General features: G+C 39.3%; 2 pseudogenes; both read left to right on the top strand.

Moving 5' to 3' along the window:
- The first annotated feature begins 748 nt into the window (after positions 1–748).
- Positions 749–1,447, top strand: LOC149203585 (gamma-glutamylcyclotransferase 2-3 pseudogene; annotated as a pseudogene).
- Positions 1,448–5,813: 4,366 nt separating this feature from the next.
- LOC149203584 (gamma-glutamylcyclotransferase 2-3 pseudogene) lies at positions 5,814–6,512 on the top strand (annotated as a pseudogene).
- The last annotated feature ends 856 nt before the right edge of the window (positions 6,513–7,368 follow it).

The following is a 7,368-nucleotide window of genomic DNA, read 5'->3' as shown; positions in this document are numbered from 1 at the left end:
AAATACTCTGAAGCTCTAAAAGCAGATAGCTGCTATGTTGTTGCTTAGTATAATTTGGGGTAGTTTATTAAGAAATGAGCATATCGAGCCTAAATCTGGCTGAGGCATTGACAATGGATGGTAGAAAGAAGCCTTTGATATTGGCTAGCACCAATGGAGTTATTAATTCCGCCTTGCTTTCTGGAGAACATGATGGCACCATGGATGGATCTAAGAAATACAGGGGTTTTTAAAATGACTGATATAAATGAAAATGTCTTGAGTATTATCGAGCACGTTGGTTCATTATTAATGCATATATTGAAGACATGAAAGTGCTCTTTTCAAATGCGGTGATTAATGCCAAGTGTCGAGTAGTTTTATATGCTACAAGGCCGCCATTATTAGTGGCACAAGAGCTGGTTTTAGGTTAACTGGTGTCGTTAAAAGGGTGAGTGCGCATTAAATAGAAATAAAAGAAGGATGGCGCAAATGGCAGAGTTCGAAATAGATGAATTTCCTTTGTCAAAGTGGATGGTATTATTTTGATGTTGTCTTCTTCAAACAGGGTAATCGTGCCGGTTACATGCTCCAGCTGTTGGTTTAAAGAAGGAGGATTGTCATTATAATTTCTGGCGCTCACTTAAAAGCCACAGTTCAAGAAAATCTTGCATAAACAGAGGCTTATAATAATCACGAGATTTTGCACTAGTGAATGGCATCCGTGGAAGATTGAATGGCATCCCCTGGAGGCTGTAGAATTGAGGGAGGTCGACGGCAAGGCGGAGGAGATGGTTCTGTGGGTGTTTGGTTACGGTTCCATAATATGGAAGGCGGGTTTCCACTATGACAAACGACGAGTTGGTTTCATCAAAGGCTACCGTCGTCTTTTCCATCAAGGGAGCACAGACCATAGAGGAACCCCTGCCAATCCCGGCAGGACTGTTACACTCGAGCCTCACGATGGCCACATCAGTCGAGGCGTTGCTTACAGGGTTTCTGGACAGGAAGCTGAAGATATTGCTTTATCTTATCTAGAAGTGAGAGAGAAGGAATATGACCAAAAGGCCTACGTTGATTTCTATTTTGAAGAGGATTCAACAGAGCCAGCTATATCTGGAGTCCTTGTGTACATTGCATCAACAGACAAGAATTCGAATAAGAATTACCTGGGCCTTGCACCATTGGAAATGATGGCTCATCAAATTGTTGGAGCTGTGAGTCTTTCCGGGCCTAACATTGAATATCTTTTTCAACTAGAGACAGCTCTACTTGAGATAGGTTGCAATGATAGTCACGTGACAGACCTCGCAAATGCAGTTAGGAAAGTATTAACATGCAAAGATGGAGATGCTACTTCAAATGGAGATGCAAAGTACTGAACTTCAGTGTGAACTTCAGCAATTCGTTGTCTTATTCACGAGATTGCTTTAAAGGATATTTTGCCGAGCCTTTTGAGTACTATAACATGCGCTGCCTCAATCTAGAATATCTCTGATGTTATTGTGGATCCATTGAGAGATAAAGTTGTTAGTGCCCACATTGCAGCTTTTGACTTCTAGGTTCTAAGCATAAAAAGCAGAGTCCTTGTAGGAATTATATCTTAACCGAATGCTTCATCCAAGAGAAAATGAGTGGCTGTTGAGAAAATAAAGCTCAAGACAGTCAGAATTTAGTATTTAAGCTGTTTATTGGTTTGATGCTAATCAAGGTTGCTGTGATATGTAATGACAGAAGCAAGCTTCATTTTTTTTAAAACTATTTAAGTTCCTAACAGCTGTACAAATGTCTGAAGAGATCATGAATCTAAGCAGAAAACGCTTCAAAGATACAGAGGTTCTGTTTTGACATCTACAGCAGTTTCATAGCGCGCTACGAAACTGCTGTAGAATGTTGTTTTGTGAAAAAACAATGAATTTTGATGATGAGGTCAGCTAATGGTAAAAGAAGGTCTCAAACACAGGAGGGAGATTATACATGGATTTCATAACAGCTCAAACAGTGACAGGTGTAGGTCTTGAAGGGAAAATAAAATATTTTGTTTATTTTCATAAACGTTTTCTCAAAGGCACTTTATGACCGAGCTACTAGGGTATTGGTAGGGTAACCAGAATGTTCAGTTGGTACACATGTTTGGTCCATGAAGCATTCAGATCATATGGCATATGGTGATTATGCGTTGTCATTAAAGGTTTAAAGAGTTTGGAGCGTGGTATTTAAATGATGAAGGAAAATGGAAGACAGGGGACCGTGGATATAGGGTGATTAATTTTATCAATTAATAAGCTGTCTTACAGCTAGCATCCGAGACCAGCTTGCTCGGTGAATGCTCCCTTAACATATCTTACCCATAATGGAAATCATACAGCTGTCCAGCATCCAAGAAGAATCATATTACGAGGAAAAAGGAATTAGTGTTTTAAGTTTGATTAGGACTTTATGTAATCATAGCTCAGCACTTTTGTAATTAATGCATTAGTTAAATAGCATGTAGGAGTAGTTAATAGCCACTTTCGAGGCTCCCCTCATGCTGGAGGAGGAAGCTCGAGGTGGGGGATTTTGCTTGCCTATATAGGGATCAGATTAGAATGTAAAAAGGGTTGGATATTATATACAAGAAAGAGAGTTTTATTGGAGCCAATGTAAGACTTGTTACAGCAATAGTAAACAGTGGTTGTTTCTTCTCAAGATTCTCAATGGATCATTTTGTTCAAATGTGATGTTGGTGTATTCTCTTAATGTTCTTTTACAGCTTTGTTATAACACAATCACTCAGAATTCATATTATATGCTCTGACTTCCTGTGTGTTTGGCAAGCTGTGGTGTTGGTGAAGCATGTTTGAACATCTGATGCAAAGAGCCTTGACTTCCATGAGATGACTGTGATTTTGTTTATTAAATGTGAGAGACTCCATAGCCCAATGAAGACCAATTTGATGTGTGTCCAACCAGCTATATTTTCATAAGTGTGTGAAGAGTTAGCCCTCTGTTGTTGTGATTAATTCTCTATCAAAAAGCCTGTGAGAGAGCCCTCTCTGATTAGGAAGGCTAATTCCTAATCTAAAGTCTGGTCTGAAACAGTTACATGAAATCTTGCTTGGTTGCAGCCCTCAGTAGTGATTTTGTGATAACATTTTGGTGCGTCTGCCGGGAGCTTAAGATTGAATTTCTGAAGGTAGCAGGAGTTCAAATGATTTTCAAGGCTGCAAAACTACCTTGGCGACTCCATTGTTGAAGAATTCAAGGTTTATATATTCATGGTGATTCCACTGGAGTTATGAAAAACCCAGAAGCTGCCCTTCTTTGTTCAAGGTATGCATGCATAGATTTCTCAGGAATTCATGGTTTCCCAAATCATTTTCCCAAGGATGCATACTTTCTAAGGAATGGTCCAAAATTCAACGGAGAGGATTTAAGTTTAACCTTGAATCATATATCAGATTTTTGTGAATTTACACAGCTTCTTAGAGTTAAACATGAAGATGTTTGCATTATGTTATTTTATGATTCACTTCAAGGGAAATGCAAACAGTGGGTTGAATGCTTGCCTGCCGAATCCATTAAGTCATTTCAAGACCTTTGGCTCATGTTTTTGGAGGAATGGACAGATAGGACAGAGGAGGTGGCAGACTCTCCCTCGGTTGAAGGTTTCAAACAATGGAATAATGATCATAGTACAGAGGAAACAAATGAATCTTTTTCTTTGTCCTTATCTTCATATCTGAAATCCTTTGACTGCAAGTCAGAGGATAAGATGAAATTTTTTGATGAAATTGCCAAAGATATTGAGAAAGAAATTGAAGGTTTAGAAGGAAAAATTCAGGCATACAGTTTTCCTGATCATGATTATTATTATCAGAAATTTTTTATGGCTGAACGCATGGAGACTATGCTGGTTCCTCTCTCTTTCACGATTGAGGAACTGAATACTGTGGTTGAAGATCAGTTTGCACAGCTGGAAAGTTTCAAGGAAGGACAAGCTGATCATGTGTTCTGGGACCCTATAGCTGATTACATGGAAGAGTTTTACTCTCCAGTGTTTCAGTTTTCATATGAAGATCAGAGACTATTTCAGTGGCAATGGTCTTTACACTATCACATTGGATCTGAAATCCGATACAGTCAGATAAGATTTCAGTGGCAGCGGTCATCACACTATCACATTGACCCTGAACTCCAGGACATTCAAAGAAATCAAATATCAGATGAGGCTAATGATTGGCTGCATTGGAAGTTTCATATTGATTGAGCTGAAGAAGTTGAAATGGTTAGGGTAGGTAGGTAGGTAAATTGCAAATAAGCTCAAGGTTGACTGAGCATTTATTTTTTCAGTAGATGTAGCTTTCTTTCTCCTACAGTCATGCTGGTCAAGCAAATTTCTGTCTGTCACAAATGGATGAGGCACTGGAGCTGCATGTTCTTAGCGCACCACAAGGGCACACTATCCCAAGTGGAGCCACTGTTATCACTGAAAATGCTGTTGTCAAAATTTTATAGTCTAGCTTAAAGTCAGGGTATTTTCGCAGCGCCAGAATTCTTTTTAGCAGTTTCGCAGCGCTACCTGTTTGAGTGGTTTCGTAGCATGCTACGAAACTGGGGATTTGTTTGAGTTTTCAGTGAAGGTCCAAATCCTAGCATGCTTATGGTACAGAGTTCTACTTCCCTCCAGGAATGTTGATGAGAGCAGTGGCAGTATGTTCAAGGAGACACCTTATGATGATGCAGCTATTGTGGGATTGCCATCAAATACATTAAGGGAGTTATCTCTGAATTCTGGCTCATGGGTGATTGTGAAAGATGTACATACTAATGTGGGAGACTTGCAGGAGATTTTGTGTTGAATCCTCTAGACAAAGAATCTATTAAATTTTATAAGTCATAGAGTGTTTGACATTTGGGATTGTCTTTTCACAATCTGTAATCTCTTTCACAAAGCAGGGCGCCACAATGGATTGAAAGATTTGAAAAATATTTATGATAAAGTTCATGTTCACACCTTGTTCATGCTGCGGAGTACTTGGTAATTGTTTTGACAGACCTTGGGACCAGTTTCAAACTTGTAGAAATTGTCCATGAAGGAATTCAGAAATACTCTGAAGCTCTAAAAGCAGATAGCTGCTATGTTGTTGCTTAGTATAATTTGGGGTAGTTTATTAAGAAATGAGCATATCGAGCCTAAATCTGGCTGAGGCATTGACAATGGATGGTAGAAAGAAGCCTTTGATATTGGCTAGCACCAATGGAGTTATTAATTCCGCCTTGCTTTCTGGAGAACATGATGGCACCATGGATGGATCTAAGAAATACAGGGGTTTTTAAAATGACTGATATAAATGAAAATGTCTTGAGTATTATCGAGCACGTTGGTTCATTATTAATGCATATATTGAAGACATGAAAGTGCTCTTTTCAAATGCGGTGATTAATGCCAAGTGTCGAGTAGTTTTATATGCTACAAGGCCGCCATTATTAGTGGCACAAGAGCTGGTTTTAGGTTAACTGGTGTCGTTAAAAGGGTGAGTGCGCATTAAATAGAAATAAAAGAAGGATGGCGCAAATGGCAGAGTTCGAAATAGATGAATTTCCTTTGTCAAAGTGGATGGTATTATTTTGATGTTGTCTTCTTCAAACAGGGTAATCGTGCCGGTTACATGCTCCAGCTGTTGGTTTAAAGAAGGAGGATTGTCATTATAATTTCTGGCGCTCACTTAAAAGCCACAGTTCAAGAAAATCTTGCATAAACAGAGGCTTATAATAATCACGAGATTTTGCACTAGTGAATGGCATCCGTGGAAGATTGAATGGCATCCCCTGGAGGCTGTAGAATTGAGGGAGGTCGACGGCAAGGCGGAGGAGATGGTTCTGTGGGTGTTTGGTTACGGTTCCATAATATGGAAGGCGGGTTTCCACTATGACGAACGACGAGTTGGTTTCATCAAAGGCTACCGTCATCTTTTCCATCAAGGGAGCACAGACCATAGAGGAACCCCTGCCAATCCCGGCAGGACTGTTACACTCGAGCCTCACGATGGCCACACCAGTTGGGACATTGCTTACAGGGTTTCTGGACAGGAAGCTGAGGATATTGCTTTATCTTATCTAGAAGTGAGAGAGAAGGAATATGACCAAAAGGCCTACGTTGATTTCTATTTTGAAGAGGATTCAACAGAGCCAGCTATATCTGGAGTCCTTGTGTACATTGCATCAACAGACAAGAATTCGAATAAGAATTACCTGGGCCTTGCACCATTGGAAATGATGGCTCATCAAATTGTTGGAGCTGTGAGTCTTTCCGGGCCTAACATTGAATATCTTATTCAACTAGAGACAGCTCTACTTGAGATAGGTTGCAATGATAGTCACGTGACAGACCTCGCAAATGCAGTTAGGAAAGTATTAACATGCAAAGATGGAGATGCTACTTCAAATGGAGATGCAAAGTACTGAACTTCAGTGTGAACTTCAGCAATTCGTTGTCTTATTCACGAGATTGCTTTAAAGGATATTTTGCCGAGCCTTTTGAGTACTATAACATGCGCTACCTCAATCTAGAATATCTCTGATGTTATTGTGGATCCATTGAGAGATAAAGTTGTTAGTGCCCACATTGCAGCTTTTGACTTCTAGGTTCTAAGCATAAAAAGCAGAGTCCTTGTAGGAATTATATCTTAACCGAATGCTTCATCCAAGAGAAAATGAGTGGCTGTTGAGAAAATAAAGCTCAAGACAGTCAGAATTTAGTATTTAAGCTGTTTATTGGTTTGATGCTAATCAAGGTTGCTGTGATATGTAATGACAGAAGCAAGCTTCATTTTTTTTAAAACTATTTAAGTTCCTAATAGCTGTACAAATGTCTGAAGAGATCATGAATCTAAGCAGAAAACGCTTCAAAGATACATAGGTTCTGTTTTGACATCTACAGCAGTTTCGTAGCGCGCTACGAAACTGCTGTAGAATGCTGTTTTGTGAAAAAACAATGAATTTTGATGATGAGGTCAGCTAATGGTAAAAGAAGGTCTCAAACACAGGAGGGAGATTATACATGGATTTCATAACAACTCAAATAGTGACAGGTGTAGGTCTTGAAGGGAAAATAAAATATTTTGTTTATTTTCATAAAAGTTTTCTCAAAGGCACTTTATGACCGAGCTACTAGGGTATTGGTAGGGTGACCAGAATGTTCAGTTGGTACACATGTTTGGTCCATGAAGCATTCAGATCATATGGCATATGGTGATTATGTGTTGTCATTAAAGGTTTAAAGAGTTTGGAGCGTGGTATTTAAATGATGAAGGAAAATGGAAGACAGGGGACCGTGGATATAGGGTGATTAATTTTATCAATTAATAAGCTGTCTTACAGCTAGCATCCGAGACCAGCTTGCTCGGT

The sequence above is a fragment of the Pinus tabuliformis genome, chromosome 2_1, assembly GCF_031772625.1.
Source record: "Pinus tabuliformis cultivar Carrire ecotype Pingquan chromosome 2_1, CPIR1, whole genome shotgun sequence".
In the NCBI taxonomy this organism is placed as follows: Eukaryota; Viridiplantae; Streptophyta; class Pinopsida; order Pinales; family Pinaceae; genus Pinus; species Pinus tabuliformis.
Note: the sequence above shows the minus strand (reverse complement) of the source record. Positions and strands in the feature narration are given on the sequence as shown.